The 19,843-nt window shown below is 43.7% G+C and overlaps 1 non-coding gene across 1 annotated transcript; it reads right to left on the minus strand.

Annotated features, from left to right (window-relative positions):
- Positions 1-3,945: 3,945 nt before the first annotated feature.
- Positions 3,946-4,047, minus strand: LOC122478100. Its single transcript, XR_006295860.1, has one exon. It is a non-coding gene; the product is annotated as a U6 spliceosomal RNA (small nuclear RNA).
- Positions 4,048-19,843: the final 15,796 nt, after the last annotated feature.

Here is a 19,843-nt window from a genome sequence, read left to right on the forward strand (position 1 = left end):
TCTGTGATGTTCTAGGTGCTTTGTACCCCCCATTGCTAATTTTTACACCATCCCTATAAATTAGGTGTTGTACCTCGATTTTACAGATGAGGAAACGAAAGCACCGACAGGTTGTTAACCTGCCTGGGGGTCATCCAGCTAGTAGAAGGTTTACGGGAACAAACACTACGGCTACATTGTTAGCCAAGTTCACAGAACAAACCCTCTTGGTGTGATGGAAGCTGGCCCTACCAGCTTTATTTTGGCTAACAGAGATCATTTAAGTCTGCGTTTTCACCTGTCTGCAGTGAGAAAACCTGAATATTTTCCACGCTTGGGTTTAACCTCTCAAATTCCTTGGTAGCAGGTGGTTTGTCCTACTACAAGCTCAGGTGTGCTGTCTTAGGTAAAATTGTATTTTGTCTTTAAAAAAGGTCGGGAGGGTGGCTACCCGCTGGGCTCAGATGCACTTCATTCCTCCTGTGGGCGTTGCGTGTTGCCCAAGATCTCTGTGGCAAAGCCAGGTCTGGTGACTTCATAGCCCGTGCGTGCTGTTTCCTGTGCATGTACCCCACGATTCTGCCCCTACACGGAGACACTCTCAAATGTCATCTTCTGTCCTAATTGCAGGCCAGGACAGAGGGTAGCTGGGCCTTTTAGAATGTCTCCACTTGCAGCCTAGAATTCATCACTGGAAACCACGGTCAAGAAAAATTCCGTCTTCCCTCTTTCTTGCCCTTTGGTAAATGAGTCTCCAGTTCCACCCCTTAGACCCTGCATTTTCAGCCAGTGTTGAAGACAGTCTATTTCTCCACAGGGGTAACCACATTCTTCCAAGCTGCTATTTTTTTCTTTTTTTTCTTTTTTTGCCTGGGGTTAACTGCATTCTTTAATGCTGCCTCAGGGAAAGAAAATGGAAAGGGAGAGAAATGTGCATGCATTTCTCTGTTGATTCAGAGAAATACCTGCCATTGATGCTGTTGGAACATTGGAGGCATTTCCTGTTTATTATGCTGGTGAGAGGGGGCGCCCAGAAAGAAGGGGGGAAAAGCCTGTTTGTGGCTACATTTCCCTCGTTCAAGTGCTCGGGGTTAGGCAAGAAATGTGGAGGAGCTGCCTCTTGGCATTGGAAGCCATTGTGACAGCACTGGGGCTGGGGTGCTGCATTACGGGCCCGGGCCGGGCGGGGACCCACCGGGGCGGGGACCCACACAGCCTCTTTTCATTCCCAGGCCCGTATTTAACCCTTTCGCAGCTCTTGGCATCTCAGTAATCGCTTTCCTTTGTTTCCCTTCCACCTGTTCACAGAAGATGTGGCGTCAGGAGCTGTGAATACAATTTCAGAATGACCCTGAAATTGTGTGGTGTCTGGGGTCACCTCGTGAAACTAAGAGGAAAGACCGGCTGTCTTCTGGGGAATTCCCAAGAATTGATTTATCTTAATGAGATGTAGATAGGTGTGTTGTATATTTCCCCCATCCCCTTTGGGATGAACACTGAGTGATTAAGGGACTGAATAATTAGGTGGGGATCCCTCATGTTCCCGTTGGAGTTCAAAACAAGGACATCTTTTCCATTTCGATTGTTCCTGTGACTTGGCCTATCCCGTTACTAACCCTATTCTCTGCTTCACACACATGACATAAGAATTGGAGCAGACTTGCAATTCAACAAATATTTTTCGAGTGCCTACTGTGTGCGAAGCATGTTCCTAGGAGCTGGGGTACAATACTGAATGAAACAGAAACTCTAGTCCTTGTATAGCTTATACTCTAGTTCGGCAGAGAGAGACAATAAATACTAGTTTAAATAAGTTAGTGAAATATATGTGGTTCTCCTCATACGAGCCTGAGGGTACAAAGAGAATCGTAAGTTAGAGTCATTCTGGGCCTTGCCTCGACCACCTACGCTCCTGAAACTCGGATTCTCCTCCCCGCTTTTTGTTCCTTAGCAGTTTTAAGTTTTAAACTTCTTGGCACATTCTCTTGCTGTGGCCATCATGGGTTACATGGGCTAGTGCGTTGCCACTCTGTTGGCCTGTATCACTTCCACCACCACTGTGACTCTTCCTTACTATGGAACCATCTGTTTTTGCCTGTACACTTGGCTGATCATTCACCCCTGCCCACATTGGGGCAGGGACCTTTTTTTGCAGGCAGCTGGGGTCTCATCTGCCTAGTCCCAGGTACAGGGTTACCCTTCCCTCTATTTGTGGCAGCTTCTGACTTTGTCCCCTCTGGCCAGATTACCACTTGTCTCTACATCCCAGATTCAGTCCTCACCTGTGACATAGTATGACTGGTGTCCCAAATCATGCTCTTCTATACTTATGGGTAGATAACTGTTGACTTTTGTTCTTTTCTTTTTTAAATTTATTTATTTTGAGAGAGAGAGAGAGAGAGAGAAAGCATGAGCAGGGAAAGGCCAGAGAGAGAGGGAGAGAGAGACAATCTCAAGAAGGCTCTGCACTGTCAGTGTAGAGCCCTGCTAGAGGCTCGAACTCATGAACTGTGAGACCCATGACCTGAGCAGAAACCAAGAGTCAGACGCTTAACCGACTGAGCCACCCAGGTGCCCCTTTTGTTGGTTCTTTTACAAATCAGTCATTTTATATGTATATATATATATTTTTTTTTCTTCAGTCATTATATTTTCTAAAAATAAAATATGTTCACTCAATAGAACTTGGAGCTAATAGGCAAATACAAAAAGGGAAACCATCACGGATAATATTAACACCCAGAAATACCTAACTGGCACCAGGACCAAGTTCCCGGACATGCTACCTATGCAGTCACACAGGGCTCAATGTTTAGAAGGACCCCACACTCGGTTTAATGAGACTTTTTAGGTTTTTTCAATTAATTAATGAATTTATTTTTGAGAGAGAGTGTGTGAGTGAGCCAGGAGCAGAGAGTCCCCCGAGGGGCAGACAGAGAGGGAGAGAGAGTATCCCATGCAGACTCTGTGCTGTCAGCACGGAGCCCGAAGTGGGGCTCAAGCTCACCCGATGCGGGACTTGAACTCATGAACTGTGAGATCATGACCTGAGGTAGTGTCGGATGCTTAACCGACTGAGCCACCCAGGTGCCCCCTCTCCATGTGTTAGTTTTAAAAATGGTTGGGATTACACCATTTGTATATTTTTGAATCCTGAATTTTTCACATAATGCTACAGTAAGTAAATGTTCCTATTTCATTAACTATTTGAAAGCATTTTACTTATTTTTTTTAAAAGATTTTATTTTTAAGTAATCCCTACACCCAACATGAGGCTCGAACTCACAACCCCGAGATCGAGAGTCGCATGCTCCACCAACGGAGCCAGCCAGGCACCCCTGAAAGCACTTTAAATTGATGAATGGCAGGGGAGCTTGGATGGCTCAGTCAGTTGAGGGTCCTACTCTTGATTTCCGCTCAGGTTGTGGTCTCACGGTTTGGTGAGCTCGAGCCCCGTGTCGGTGCCACTATCGTGGAGCCTGCTTGAGATTCTTCCTCTGTCTCAGAGATAAATAAGCGATGAATGATATTCTATCACTTATTTCACTGCTTCCCCATTGTTCAACTTTTGGGTTGTTGGTTGATTCTTGGGGTCTTGTTTCATAGGTCAGTGCCTGGCACATTGTAAGTGCTAAACAGATGTTAGCTATTACTATGTCCACTGCCTCTCAGGTGGTTTTCTTTCTTTTTTTTTTTTTAACCAATGAGAACAAGCCTTCAGATGAAGCTACTAGGATTACCTAGGTAACCTAATAATGGAAATGTGACTGGGCGGCCATCAAAGTAGGGTCTCACGTCCAATGACAGAGGATCTGGTAGGAGGCCAGGAGGGCCTCTTAGGTGTCTTAGGGCCCCTGGCTGCGAGCAGCAAGGCACAAACTCAGAGCAGTCACCCTGAGCGACCTCTCCAAACCCCCCATGTTTTGTGCTAATCCACAAAGGCTGGCAGTTCGCTGGGGAACGGCACAAAATATGCAATGCCTCACGAATTTGTGTGCCGTCCTAGCGCTGAGGCCGTGCTAATCTCTATCGTTCTAATTTTAGCATATGCGCTGCAGAGGCGAGCACTCTCAGGTGTTTCGGAAAGAGGTGTCAGTGGTCTCTCGGGGAGGGAATTCAATCTGTTCTCCAGGTTTCCTGTGTTTTCTGACATCATCCAGAAAGCCGGCCACTGGGTTTCCTGTGCTGGGATAATGAAGGCTTTGCTCCATCAGCCCGGGTCATGATGTGCTACAGAAAGTTGGAGCCTGGAACTTTACACCCCAGAACTCAGATCTTGATTTTCAGTTGTCATTCCTGACCTGTCCTCTCAACCACCAATACAACTTTAAACACAACTCTTGTTGGACCTTTGGAATTCCAATAAATTCTAGAAGTGGGCGGCTCCCCAGAAAGCACTGGAAATCCCTCCACCTTGTAAATGAAGAATCTCTACCCCAGAAGATAAAGGTTCAAAGACTTTATTTATAACTATGGAGACAGAGGTGAGATTTGAGCCTCGTTATCTGTCCATGGGTGTTTTTTGGGTGTTTTTGCTTCATCAGTATTCAACAATGTTCAGTCATCAAGGTGGGGGGGTTACTACCTTTCTTGAATTAACCTAAGAGCCTTTTGTTATTTTTAATTTTAATTTTAGTTTGAATGTTTGAGAGAGAGAGAGAGAGAGAGAGAGAGAGCACACACGTCAGGGGGAGGGGCAGAGAGAGAGGGAGACAGAATCGGAAGCAGGCTCTGAAGTGTCAGTGCGGAGCCTGACGTGGGGCTGAAACTCATGAACTGTGAGATCATGACCTGGGCTGAAACTAAGAGTCAGACGCTCAAGAGACTGAGCCACCCAGATGCCCCCCCCCCCCGCCCCCGGCCCCCGAGAGCTTTTTGAAAATGGTAAGAACTTTAAGTACATGGCAAATGATAGTGTGTTGAAGTTGTGTCTATGCCCTTGTTCTTTGTCCCTGATCCTGGGGAATTCGAAGGTGGGGTAGGGGGGCAAGGCAGGGACACCTGTTAAATTCACTCCTGTTGAATCAGCTTGGTGCATGCATCCCCGGTGAAGGACAGTGCCCGGGTATTGTGATGGGTATTGCCGTCACAATACCCGGTAGACATTGGACAAGGAAAAGGAGTCGGTTGTTCATTGGGCATTAAAGATGCTCTAAATTGTCTCACTCCAAAACAGGGTTCAGCTGCTGGAGACAACAAAAGGATCAAAAAATAGATTGTTCCTGGCGTTGGGTATTAGGGCAACCTGTTTTTTAAATTGAGTTTTTTATTTTAATTCCAGTAGAGTTAACGACGGTGTTATATTAGTTTCAGGTATACAATATAGTGATTCGACAATTCTATACATTGCTATTGCTCACCGTGATACATGTACCCCAATAGGTTTTTTAAACAAATTTCTGCTCTTTGGAATTTCGCGTTATTGTCGTGATCTTTTTATGTAGTTTTACAGAGAAAGAGATGTTTAAAGAAAAAAAAAAAAAGCCAAGCATGTTTGAGTGGTTTTGTATTCTTTCCTCAGTAGGAATTGTAATGCTGGCTGCACAAATTGCTTCCTTGACCTACAGTCCTGGGTCTGTTTCTCTGGCTTCCACATCCCATGAACACAGACAGGAAGGGCTATTAGAGCACTTGGCTGGTGGAATACTGTACCCTCTCCAAAACATTCCTCCGTCCCAGAACCCGTTTGCTTGCCGTGATTCAGCTTGACGCGGGAGAAAGTGCAGTCTGTTCCCCCCCCCAGATATTTCAGTCTATGGGGCTGCACTTTGTCCTTCGTGCCCGTAGCCATGTGACTGGACATGGTAGTGGCCCTGCTGAGCAGCTCTACTGGATACTGAAATTTAGGAGGGGTGGGCATCCAAGCCGGGCGTGGAAGAGCCTGCCGACATTAAGCCAGACGTGCCCACCTGGTGTGGACGAGGCTGTGGAGGAGGGGCGAGGGGATTGCCACGAGCCAGGCAAAGGCCCAGCCTCAGAGGAGCGTGGCGACAGCTCCGGAAGGCAGGCTGCCGACAGACAGACAGACAGACAGGGCCCAGGCTCTGGGCCGGGGTTTGAGGGCGCGCATCTCTCCCTGCCACAAAGAGACCAGCGGGGCCCTGCCTTGTTCTCTAGATTTCTAGACGGCAGTACTGAGCAGGCCAAGATTGAGATTGAGCGCTGGAGTTTCAGAACAGAGAGCCAGCTACAGGATTGACGGCGGAGATTTGGGGCCTAGCGTAGACGGTGAGATGGAAGGCCGGTTTCTTGCGTAGGGGCACGAGAGCATAAGGAAGACCGGAGCTTCCCTGATGATAGGACTTCACAGAGGTCATGACAAGAGTAAATTATTTTATTTTATCTATTTCCCATCATCCATATTTGCGTGCACACGCACAGTTCTGTCATCTGTCGGTGTTTATGCCCAATGAGTCTCCAATTAGAACCTAAGTCCCTTTCTTTGCATAGTACACATTCTTGTGAGCGTTAGCATGCTAGGCCACGTGGCCACCTGGAATTAAATACTGTTTTATTGCAGCCTACGGAATAATAGGTTTGCCTAATATTAAAGGTTTTCTCTGCCTCCTTCAAAAGCCTCTCAATTCACAAATTCAAGGTAAACCTGTTTTCTTCAGCATAAAGCTCTACTCTTTGTTAGGCTTTAATAGACCAATGTGACCCTGAACTGCGGACTCTAAGTTTTCTTTATCTGCGCTATTGGCTGGGTTAGCCATGGTGGGGGAAGATGTGGGGGAGGGAAGGGAAGAGTCACTGTGGTTCCGATGAAAAATAACCATTATGTGCAGTGAAAGGGTTTTTCATACCTCAGTCCATCCAGCCTACATTGGGGCAATAGTCCTGGTGAGCAGTGTAAGCCTCACAATGATATGTGTGATTCTGGGGTCAGATTTCCAACCCAGACAGTCTTGTTCCCCCCAGCCCCACGCTTTTCTGAATGGAACATGCCACGGGTAGGCGGGCTGTGGGGGCTCCTGTCTGGTCAGCAGCTGCCCCCAGTCAGTTGTTAGGTAACATGGTGCCAAAAGAGCTCAGAGACCCCCTGGAAAAGGGAATCTTTCATGACAATCTGTTTATTCAAGGCAAGCAACGAGAAAAGAAAGACCTAGAATGGCAACGTTCCCTTGGAACAGAAAACATTGAAGCATTAGAGCGAGGATATTTGGTGCTGTTATGTTCCAAGCTGTGCCACTTAGAGTAGGCCTGATGACGTCTCTGGGCCTCAGTTTCAGCAGAATGTTGCTCATGATAGCCAGCTCACTGAGAGGTCGATGGGATGATGTGAGAAAAATCCCAGCACGGCACCTGGCACACAGTAGGCACTCAGCAATTATCTTCCTTTTTGTAACGTGGGCGCGGAGCGAAGCTTCGGCCCGGAGACAATTGCCATTCTTTATAGGGCTGTGGCGGGACCAGGTGGGACCTGATTTTAGAAAATGCATGTGCGGAGTCGGGGAGACAAAAGCCCCTTTTCAGCTCCTGCCTCAAGATGACCACACTCCATATGGCTTCACCTGCTGCGCACTGTTGTAATTGCAATCAGAATGGATCTCATTAGGGTTACAATGGCCCAGAAAAATGAAGAGTGGTTACCATGGCCCGCTCCCTGGGTCTCCCAGCCGGGCGGTCAGAAAAGAAACAGAGTCGAAAATGTTTCCTGTAATTACAGTGCCCAACACCGCACCCCAAGGATATTGGGAGCTTAATAAATAGCCTTTGAGAATTTCTCTGTCTGCCAAGTGTTTATTACAAATAAGTGGGGGTCTGATTCGGTGGCAATGTACATACCCCCCCCCTCCCTAGATGACATACAAACAAGCTGGGTGTGAGGGGACCGGTGTGGGAGGCAGTAGGGAGCGGTAGCTGTATGCTTCCTGCGTGGACTTACAAAGCCTTCCCAGTTGAATTAAGTGAGTTAATATCTATTTGTAATGGGTTTATAGCAGGGCTCGGCGCATGGTAAGTGCTATCAGGTGTTCGCCGCGATTAAAAAATACACCCCACTACGCTCCGTATGTTAATAGATTACAAATGGCCCCTTTCTCAGTTGCAGGTGGGTGGGATGGGAGCAGGCACGTAATTTACCGTGGGGGTGGGGGTGGGGGAGATATTCTAACTTTGTCATATCCTTTGGAGAGGACAGAATGGGTGCAGACCATTTAACTCTTCGTTGACCACTGGTTTGGTCCTGGTACACTTACCTCGTTATCCGTTTGGTTTGTTTTCTGGGCAATGTGTCTGCAGTATGGCTGTCTACAACCCAGTGGAAGTGATGCCTTTTGGCTAGGAGCTGTGGATTTTTTTCGAAGGAGGAGGAACCTGGCACTAGTGACTAGTCAGTCACAGATTTTTTTTCCAGAGAAGCAAAATAAACTCTCAAAGTAACGGCACAGATATGATTTAAGAACACGTGTGCATACCTAATGGAAAGATGGACTATAGAAATATACATATGTATTTATCGATTTTATCAATGACTGAACTGTGGCGGTCAAAAACTGTGTCTTATCTAACCGGCGCTCCTCACCAGGATTAAGTTAAAAATGCCCTTCGCTCACCCTGAACTTTTTTCCTGGAGGCTGAAATCTTGTGCTGCTGCGCTCAGCTCTCGTTCTGGCTCCATTTTGGGTGTTAATCGCTGCTTTAGCATCAGAAGCCCTCATGGTACCTCCGCCTGGCTTACTTTGCAGAGAAAAGGCCTTAATTTGCTTGCTCAGCTCTTTCCTTTCATTCTTAACACTGCCTGTGCTTGCTGCCTCCTCCTCTTGTGTTTCATTTTTGTTCCAGGAAGAGATGGCTTTTCATTTCTCTATGAGTAGTGTGTCCTGCATGGGCCTATCTGCATACAGAGCTCTGGAATTCTGTGATGTGGAGGCAGATCCCTAGGGTTCTTTTTTGTGAAGGCTCTCAAGCCTGAACTCCGGGAGAAGCAATAAAGAGGCTTTCGGCATTGATATTTGGGTTCCAAGGACGCTAAGATTAAAAACTTCCCCCCCATTCCTCTCACCATGCGCAAAGAAGGTGTTGGGGGGGTGGTGCAGGAGGTTTCCGGAGAAGTCAAAGAAGTCAGACTGAGATGGGAGAGGATTGAAGGGCCCCAGAGCCATTTGGTGCCCTGGTAGAGAGTTGATCTGTAGAGGTGGTATGGTCCAAGGGGAGACAACAAGGAGGTAGACACTCCCAGCCTGGCTGTGTGGCATCAGCCCCGCCTTTGACGTATGGAACCGTCCACCTGGAGAGGCGTTAGAGGAGCTATGACCGCTTCCGGGCCAAACTCGAGTGACTTCCTAAGGTCGCTGGAGAGAGCTATCGTGCCGGGAAGGAAGAAGTCAGCCTCCACGTGCAGCAAGAAGAGAGAGAACCGTGGGTCGTCGGGGCAGAAGCAGAGTCTGTTATAGTTGCTGCAGGGGGAGTGGGAGCAGTGGCAGAAGCAGTAGCCGCAGTGTGATACAGGGGACCGTTGGCGGTCCCAAGCCGGCACGAAGATCGGCGATGCGGTCCAGAGGGAAGCATTTCAGCAGCGGGGAGCGGGTGGAGTAGGAGGGTGGGACCAGGGCCGCGAGGGCAGACTGCTTTTAACAAAAGTTTACCGAGTGCCCATGGTGTGCCAAGCCTTGTTTTAAGTCTGGTTCCGTGAGGCACCTAGTGCTTAGTTGTCCCATTTGGGAGATGCTAAGATTGCCAAGCTGGTTCGGTGGTGACAGCGTGATCCAGCCACCCAGCAAACTGTCATATAATGATTTAAGCAGCCACAGATAATCTTTGCCTAGGAGTGGGATAACTCATTCCTTTACAAGTCAGTCCTGCCTGTCACATATGGCCACTTGGCTAACGGTACGGACACTTAAAAAAAAACAGCGCCACAATATCGTTTGACATAGAATAGAATAGATAATACTTCCTTAGTAATATCATAGGCAAATTTCCTTGATTGCATGAAAAATGTGTTGTTTCCTTTTTAAATTTAGTTTATTAGAATCAGGGGTGGTCAACACATTGCATTTGGCACGTCTTTTAAGTCCCTCTTTGCTTCTTTTATAATAACAGCACCTCCCACACACAAACTCTCCATTTTTTATGCCATTTATTTGTTGAAGAAACCAGTTTGTTTTTTACAATTGCCCACATACTGGATTTGGCTGATTACGTCCATTGGTATGTTCTCTACCTGGTTCCTCTGTCTTCCATATTTCCTCTAATGAGGTAGATATAGAGGCTTGAGTAGGTTATTACTTTATTACTATTATTGTTTGGAAAAGTAATTTCATAGTTGGTACTGTGCATTTCCCATTTCCTGTAATTATTGGGAGGTACATATCGCTTGGTTGTCCAACTTTGTAGTGTTGTTAACATTGATCAGTGGGTTTGAGTATTGGCAACTTGATCCCTCAATTATAATTTTTTTTAACGTTATTTTTGAGAGAGACAGAGATGGAATGCGAGTGGATTAGGGGCAGAGAGAGGGAGACACAGAATCCCAAGCAGGCTCCAGGCTCCGAGCTGTCAGCACAGAGCCCGATGCGGGGCTCGAACTCCCGAGCTATGAGAGCATGACCTGAGCCAAAGTTGGATGCTCAACCGACTGAGCCACCCAGGCGCCCCTTGAGCCCTCCATTATAAATTTCCTGTCAAGATTTCACCTAATGGTTTGATAATTGGTGATGATGATTTCCTAGATCCCTTATTTCATACTCTGTGAAATGGTGATTTTCTAAGCCATTCATCCTTTCTGCATTTATTGGCAGGAGGTTTTCCATGAAGAAAGAATTATCCTTATCAACTATTTGGTTACCCTGAAATGAAGTTCATATAGGGAAGGCATGATAGATGCTTGATTCTTTCCTTTTATTTAACAATTTTCAAGACGATGGATAGGTTCCCTAGTAAACTCCAATGGTGAGAATGGGATTTCTTATTGAAGTATAATCAATATACAATGTTATATTAGTTTCAGGTATAGAACAGAGTGATTCAACTATTCTATACATTACTTAGTGCTCACCATGATAAATGTAATCACCACACAGTGTTATTATGATATTGTTTATGTTCCCTGTGATACAATTTTCATCTCTGTGACTTATTTATTTTATAACTGGAAGTTGGTAAAAGTATTTTGAATTCATGGCTTTGTTAATCACCATTTTTTAATCCATTGTTTTTCTTTAATTAAAAAATTTTTTTTTTGTATTTTTAAAGTAGTCTCCATACCCAACATGGGGCTGGAAATCATGACCCCAAGGTCAAGAGTCACATGCTGCACTGACTGAGCCAGCCAGGTGCCCCAAAGTCATTGTTTTTTCTGATGCTCAAATGTTCTCATTTTTGGCCAATGGGAGCTCCTTAAAGTTGAGTTTTGGTTTCTTTTGACAGATCTTATTAGTGTTTGATAGAGTCCTTGCTTACTGGCAAAATGAGGTATTATGGACCCATCTTGAAGATTTATTGCTCTAACCTAGGATCAGTTATTTCTCCAAGGAGACTTGGCTCCTTTTGGGAGAAAATGCTATTTAGATACCACTTATCTGTGTTTTGGGGTGCTCATTGCTACTGGGTTGTCATTATTTCTAGGACTTTCCACTGAACAGAACCAGGAACTATGTGGGTTTTAGAAAGAGGAAAATGAATCATGAGTTTATACTGATGTTTCCAATTCAAATTAAGGATTACAGTGTTTTCAGTGAATTCCTTTGATTTTTTTAAAAATTCATCTCTTTGCTATTTTTCTATAGTATTATTATATGTGTGAGTGTGAATGTGTAGGTGCACATGTATGTTTCAAAATAACACCAATATTACTGTAATGTGACTAGTGAATACAGTGTTCTTCATATTTATCCTGTTTGGGTTTCGCTTAGCATCTAAGATCTGTAAATTCATGTCTTTACTGTCTTAGGGGGAGTTTTAGCCATTATTCCTCCAATATTCTTTATGCCACATTTTCTCTCTTTCTTCTCCTGGAAACCTACATACACTTGCATTCGATTTTTTAAGGCATTTCAAAAATTTCAGCCAAGGAATGATTCATGCTGCAGATTAATCTTTACTTTCCCCCTCTTGGTTTTTCAAAGAATACCACCATTTCAACCCCCAATGAACATGGCACTTGTTTCTTTCTTTCTTTCTTTCCCTTCCAATTTATTCCAGAGTTTTAAGTGTTTTCTTCAGTAATGGTACTTTCTCCTGCAGCTCAGGTCTGCTGTCTGTCTCCATAGTAGCTAAAGACTCAATTAGGAGCGCTGTGCATTCAGATGTCAAACTTTCCCACTGTTTAGATTCTTCAAGTTTTTAAAGCAGTAATTCTGTCACAGAGAAAGCTTCTGTTCTCACAGATGAGTAGGTCTTATTTTCTAAAGAATACGTGATTGATTTACAAGTTTCAAGGAGAATTTCAGCCAAAGCCTCAGGATCTGCATGTTCATTTCCCAAAAGCATTAATCCCTGACAAAAAGGCATTCATTGACTGTGGGACTCCTAACTGCCCTTTCCACGTGCTCAGCTTTAGCCATTCACCCATCAACTTGCGCAGCTCCTGATGGTAATGACATTGGGTCTCCACATTTTGGGGTCAGGCTTTGCCCAGGCTCTCGAAGGCTCCCAGCAGAGATTCCAACTGGAGCTCTTTTTCCTTCTCATTCCCATCTTCATTTTTGGCTGAAAGCCAGTGCTTCCAGGTGAGTTCTTCTTGATAAAAGGTGTGACAGGGGCAGAAAGCTCCTGGTATCTGTCTTCTTTGGTGACCTTCAAGACATCTGCTACACAGCTGATTGCTGTGATCTTGTATTTAAGATTCTCTTTGTAGCACTCCTTTGGAACAGCTTGGAGAATTTCATTTGTGCCGGGTTGATTGGACCCAGGCTTTTCCAGCTGTGTACTGCAAGCTGTCACCACCCAGGCAATGGCTTTTAATAGCTCTTCCTTTCCTGCCCATGTTCTTCCAGCTAGACCTTGCAGTAAGGTGGTTGGTATCATTCCCAGATATGGAAGCATCAGGGAGTTGGTTTGTTTTGCAATTGATGCTATGGCAGCTGCACCCTGGGCTTTCGTTTTCCAGAACTGGGACTGCAGAGCCTTCTGGGTAATGGCAGTCAACTCCTGCAGGTGTAACTGAATGCCACCAAAGGAACCAGGTACACTTTCCTGCCGAACTTCGGTCCGTAAGTTGTACTCTTCTTTTTCTGATTTCTCCTCATCAGCAATTTCATGCATGCCCAGAAATGCCAAAGGCAGAACATCTTTGGCATGGTTCGTCAGGACACCAGGTCTGTATCATCCAGTAACATCCATGGGTCACTGAGGTCCTATTCATTAAAAAAGAGAAAACCTGGGGCGCCTGGGTGGCGCAGTCGGTTAAGCGTCCGACTTCAGCCAGGTCACGATCTCGCGGTCTGTGAGTTCGAGCCCTGCGTCGGGCTCTGGGCTGATGGCTCAGAGCCTGGAGCCTGTTTCCGACTCTGTGTCTCCCTCTCTCTCTGCCCCTCCCCCGTTCATGCTCTCTCTCTGTCCCAAAAATAAATAAACGTTGAAAAAAAAAATTTAAAAAAAAAAAAAAAAAAAAAAGAGAAAACCTCTACTCTCTGTACTTCAGATTTGAGAATTCTGGCTGATCCGTCTTCAAGTCCACCAATTCTTTCCTCTGTCAAAACCATTTTACTGTTAAGCCCATCTAGTGATTTCAAAAATTTCAGATATGATAGTTTTAGTTTTAGAATTTACATTTGCTTCTCTTTCATAGGTTTGCTTTTCTCTGCTGAGATTTCCTATCTTTTACTTCATTGGATGTAGTGATAATAGTTGCTTTAAAAGTCTTACCTAATAATCACCACATCTGGGTCACGTTGGAGTCAGTCTCCATTGATTATTATTTTCTCTTGTGAATGGGTCGGATTTTTTTCTGGCTGGCATGTTTTCTGCTATACCTTCTGCAATAGTTCTCATATCTCATATCTCATATCTCATACATGATGTATGTTTTCTTTTCCTGGATACTTTTAGGATTTTCCTATTATAACCATTTTTCAGTGATTTGATGGCGATGTGCCTTGGTCTGGTTTTCATTTGTATATATCCTGTTTCAGATTCTTTGGGCCTTTCAATATATGGCTAAGAGTTTCTATTAAATTTGAAAAAATTTTGGCCATTTGTTCCCCTCAGATATTTTCTTCCATTATCCTCACCCTTTTCTCTTTCTGATATTCTAAATAAAGACGTGTATTTCCAACTGCTTGATATTGTTCCATAAGCCAACACTGTGTTAATTTCTTTTTTTTAAGATTTTTTATTTTTAAGTAATGTCCACACCCAATGTGAGGCTCGAACCCATGACCCTGAGATCAAGAGTTGCATGCTCTACTGACTGATTCAGCTAGGTGCTCCTGTTTATTTCTTTTTAGTCTGTTTTCTCTCTGTGTTTTAGTCTGGATGCTTTTTATTGCTGTCTTCAAGTTCACTGATCTTCTGTGGTGTTTAATCCAGTGAACTTCATTTCAAATATTGTATCTTACAGCTTTAGACATTCCATTTTGGTCTTATTATCTTCCATTTCTCTCCTCATTATGTTCATGTTCTTTTAGAAACAATATTTGATCATTCTTAAGAACTTATGCAAAGTTCTTGACTGCTAATTCCTTGTCTCTGTCATTTCTGAGTCTGTTTCTATTTCTATTTCCCTGCTTCTTGGCATGTCAGGTATTTTTTGAAGCATTGCTTGACATTTTTATGTTGTCAAGTGTGAGATTTTGTGTATTCCTTAAAAGTGTTTTGGACTCTGTTCTGGCATGCACTTAATTTACTTGTGTATCAGCTCAATCTTTTCAAAGCTTTTTTTTTTTTTTGTAATTTTTATTTGAGTGCAGTTGGCGCACAATGTTACATTAGTTTCTTTAATTAAAAAAATTTTTTTTAACGTTTATTTATTTTTGAGACACAGAGAGACAGAGCATGAACGGGGGAGGGGCAGAGAGAGAGGGAGACACAGAATCGGAAGCAGCTCCAGGCTCCGAGCCGTCAGCCCAGAGCCCGACGCGGGGTTCGAACTCACGGACCGCGAGATCGTGACCTGAGCTGAAGTCGGACGCTTAACCGACTGAGCCACCCAGGCGCCCCTAGTTTCTTTAATTTTTTAAAAAAATTTTAGAGAGAGAGTACGTGAGCAGAGGAAAGGGGCAGAAGGAAAGAGTGAATCTTAAGCAGGCTCCAGGCTGAGTGCGGACCCTGACACGGGGTTTGATCTCACAGCCCCGGAATCATGACCTGAGCTCAAATCAAGAGTTGGAAGCTCAAGCGTCTGGGCCACCTAGGTGCCCCAAGGTTACGTTAGCTTCAAGTGTACAGCATAGTGATTCAGCATCTCTACACATTACGCTGTGCTCACCACAAGTGCAGTTGCCATCTGTCACCACGTAACGCCATTACGGCACCTTTGACTCTATCCCCTTTGCTGTGCCTTTTATTCCCGTGGCTTATTCATTCCATAACTGGAAGCCTGCACTCCCACTCCCCTTCACCCATGTTGCCCGTCTCCTCTGGTCAAAGCTTGTTTTTAAGTCTTGTCTGAGAGACTTAAAAATAGCATTTATTCTCGGGCTAATTTACCTTTACTACTAAAGGATTACCTTTATAGATTCTCTCTTATTCTCTCAAAGTTCAGTGATGACTCTTCGCTTTGGATTTTCAGAAATCAAAATGATAGTCCAGTCTGTATGAACTCTGGAAATTCTTCAGCTTTTAGTTACTGGTCGTTCTTACAGTTTCTCCCAGTGTAGAGTTCTGAAGCTGGTGTGTGTGTGTGTGTGTGTGTGTGTGTGTGTGTGTGTTGTGTAATTCCCTCTTTCAAGTGCTTCAACCTCCCAGAACTCTAATCTTTGTCCCTTGAAGTCAGCAAGTCCTCCATGCTGTGCTTGGATCTTCCTCACCCCATTCCCCACTGTGGTCTCCATAGAACCTCCAGGTTAAAAATCTAGGGTAATTATGGGGCTTACGTTGTATCCCTCCTCTCTTCTTGCAGAGACACAATCTTGTGCTGCCTATTGACCAGTGACTAAACACTTTATTTCATTTCTTTTGCACAACTTTCTAAGTGTTCATGGCAAGAGGACTGATGTGGTCCCAGTTATTCCATCGTAGCCGGGAGCAGAATTCAGCACTGTTCTTTAAAACATGTTTTTAATGTTTATTTAATTTTGAGAGAGAGATACAGGGTATGAATGGGGGAGGGGCAGAGAGAGAGGAAGACATAGGATCTGAAGCAGGCTCCCGGCTCTGAGCTGTCAGCACAGAGCCCGATGCAGGGCTCGAACTCATGACCTGAGCCGAAGTCGGCTGCTTAACCGACTGAGCCACCCAGGCGCCCCCCCCCCCCCCCCGCCCGGTCTGTTCTTCTAACTGCTGCCTAGCGCTTAATAATTTACATCCACCACACATCCTCACTCCCTGTTGAAGACCCTCTCTGTCGCTGGACTGAGTATGGCAGGTTCTTCTCAAGAATCTCTATGAGTTTACTCATACAGGCTCACAAAAGCTGGTTAATTTTCAGAAATTGTGCAAAGCTGGTTATTCAATACAGTCAGTCTTATATATTAAATTATATGTAATCACAATTAGATAAGTCATATCAAAATCAGAGGGAATAAATGCTCAAAACTTATCACTTCATAATTATTTCACTATATTGTATGATTATCTTTGTCCTTAGTCATTTATGTCGATTCTATTTGTGTTGTAGAGATATTGTATAATGGCGTGCAATGGCATGTCTCTTCCCGACTTCATGTTCAGTGACCTCACATTAGTAGAAAAACTCAGCAAATGCCACACATTAGGGTTTGATTTACTGCAGGAGTCGGCAAACTGTCTGCCCAACTTCCCATTTTGGCCCATTTGTTTGCGTAACGCGTATGACTGCTCTTACACTACAAAAGCAGAGTTGAATAGTGGTGGCCGGGATCGCCTAACTCACAAAATCTAAACATTGACTCCCTGGCCCTTGGCAGAAAAAGTTTGGTGACCTCTGATTTGTTGTTTTGTTGATTGTCTAGACTTTGGAAAGTGATGAAGACGATGTTAGCAATACGATTAAGTTTAAAAGCATGTTGAGTCCGTAGCTGCTACATTGTGAATAGCACAAAATTTGGGGGAAATATTCCTTCAGGATTTGACAGGTATTATGTGATTCAGCAAGGAAGTTGCTCACATCGTCGACAGACATGTGTACATCTTCACCGTTTCCCTTTTGTCTTCTGAACATGAACTGAAATACCAAGCAACATTCGTATCAGAACTACGCTCCTTCCATTGCAACCGCAGGCTGGCTATGGTTACAAGAGTTTGGCAAGAATCAGTGAAAGCGTTCTGTGAAAATCCATTGATTATATGGAAGGTACAATAAAAAGTATCGCATGTTTGATTACTTGTAAGTTAGATGCTATATGCCTTGACATCAATAAAGTTTATAGTAAATTCTATATAGTATATACACAGAAACATACAAGGTATGTATTTGGTATACATATAGCAACAAAATGTTATGTGTATATATTCTTTCTGGAGAGTTGGTTGCTCAACACTGTAGGCACACCATGGGTCGACACATATTAAGATCCCATCAGAAAATTCATTAAGTATTTCGTCTTCCCTTATTTCTGCCAACACCTGGCACCATCCAGGTTTCTAGTTTTTGTCAAGGTAGTTGATATAAAGTGATACCTCAGTGTTGTTTTAATTTGTGGTTTTTTTTTTTTATCACCAGTCTGTTTGAGCATCCTTTATAAACTTGTTAGCGTTTTGTACTTTCTCTGCTAAAAATTTGACTAGGTTGTTCATTGACTAGGTTGTTCAATGAACTAGGTTCATTGACTAGGTTGTTCAATGAACTAGGTTCATTGACTAGGTTCATTTAGGTTGTTTGACTAGGAGTTCATTGAATATTCTAGCTCTCAGTCCAGTTTGGTTTTCAGCATGATAAATATCTCCCCCCAGTCTCTCATCTGATAACTGTGTTATCGATGTCCCTCATTAAACATAAATCCTTAAGTTTGATATCAAATTCATCATATTTTCCCTTATATTTTATGTGTTTGAAGTCTTTTTATTTATTTTTATTTTTTCAATGTTTATTTATTTTGAGAGAGAGAGCATGAGTGGGGGAAGGGCAGAGAAAGAGAGGGAGAGAGAGAGAATCCCAAGCAGGCCCCGCATCACCATCGTGGAGCCTGACATGGGGCTCGAACCCATGAACCTTGAGATCGTGACCAGAGCTGAAATCAAGAGTCAGATGCTTAACTGACTGAGCCACCCAGGTGCCCCGGAAGTATTTTTAAATAAGTCCTTCTCCACCTTTAAGTTACAAAGATATTATTTTTTTCCATTAATGTTACAGTTTTACCTTTTACATTTTGGCCTTTAATCCATCTGGATTCTGTCTTTGTACATAGTGTTATGTGAGGATTCTGGTTTATTTTTCTCTATATAATAGTGAGTCATTTTTCCTCCCTATATCTACTAAACAATTTATCACTTCTCCTTTGATTTATAATGCCACTTCTATGATATATATCACATATATATATTAAATGGGTCTGAGTTTGATCTTTTTCTTTTGTTCCATTGATTTATTTGTATAGTCTTGTTAAAATTATCATACTATTTTAAACATTTTGTGATTAAGGAAAGTATCAAACATACCCAAAACTAGATCAAGATAATGAACTCCCATGCACCCATTGCCACACTTCCATAATTTTAAACTCATGGTCGATCTTTTAACATTTATATTCTACCCATTCTCCACTCCTTCTGTATTATTTTTTTTAAGTTTATCTATTTTGGGAGAAAGAGCACACACAAGTAGGGGAGGGGCAGAGAGAGAGAGGAAGAGAGAGAATCCCAAGCAGGCTCCATGCTTTCAGCACAGAGCCTGATGCAGGACTGGATCCCATGAACCATGAGATCATGACCTGAGCCAAGATCAAAAATGAGACACTTTGATTGAGCCACCCGGGGTGTCCCCCTTGTGTATTATTTTGTAGAAAGTCCAAGACATATCATTTTATGTGTAAATATTTCAGTATGTATCTCTAGAAGATACAGAATTAAAAAAAATCCAATGCCATATCACAAGAAGAAAAGAGCAATAACTCTTTGGCAACATTGGATATCTAGTTGGTCTTCAAATTCCAAATGATTTCATAAATGTGTTTGTTTTGGTTTTTTTTAAGTTTATTTTGTGAGAGACAGAGTGTGAGTGGGGGAGGGGCAGAGAGCGAGAGAGAGGGAGAGAGAGAATGCCAAGCAGGCCCCACGCTGCCAGTGCAGAGCCTGACACAGGGCTTGAACTCATGAAACTGTGAGATCATGACCTGAGCCAAAGCCAAGAGTCAGATGCTCAACTGACTGAGCCACCCAGGTGTCCTCATAAATGTGTGTTTGAGTCAGAATCAAAATAAAGTGTGATTTGTTGATATGTCTCTTAAGTTCTTTTAATTTACCGATTCTCCCCTGCACCTTTTTTCCCCTTTGTATTTCTTTTTTTTTAAATTTTATTTATTTTGAGAGAGAAAGAGCACGTGAGTCGGGGAGAGGGGCAGAGAGAGAGGGAGAGAGAGTCCCAAGCAGGCCCCATGCTCAGCGTGGAGCCTGATGCAGGGCTTGATTCCACGATTGTGAGATCATGACCTGAGCTGAAATGAAGAGTTGGATGCTTAATCGACTGAGCCATACAGGCATCCCTCCCTTTGTATTTCTTTGAAGAAGAAATGTCTTTGTCCTGTAAACCTGCCCTGTCTTGATTTTGCTGAATGCATCCATCTGGTATCATTCAATAAATTCCTCTGTTCTCTGTATCTCTTATAAATTCATAGTGGGATCT

This window comes from Prionailurus bengalensis, chromosome X (genome assembly GCF_016509475.1).
Source record: "Prionailurus bengalensis isolate Pbe53 chromosome X, Fcat_Pben_1.1_paternal_pri, whole genome shotgun sequence".
NCBI lineage: Eukaryota > Metazoa > Chordata > Mammalia > Carnivora > Felidae > Prionailurus > Prionailurus bengalensis.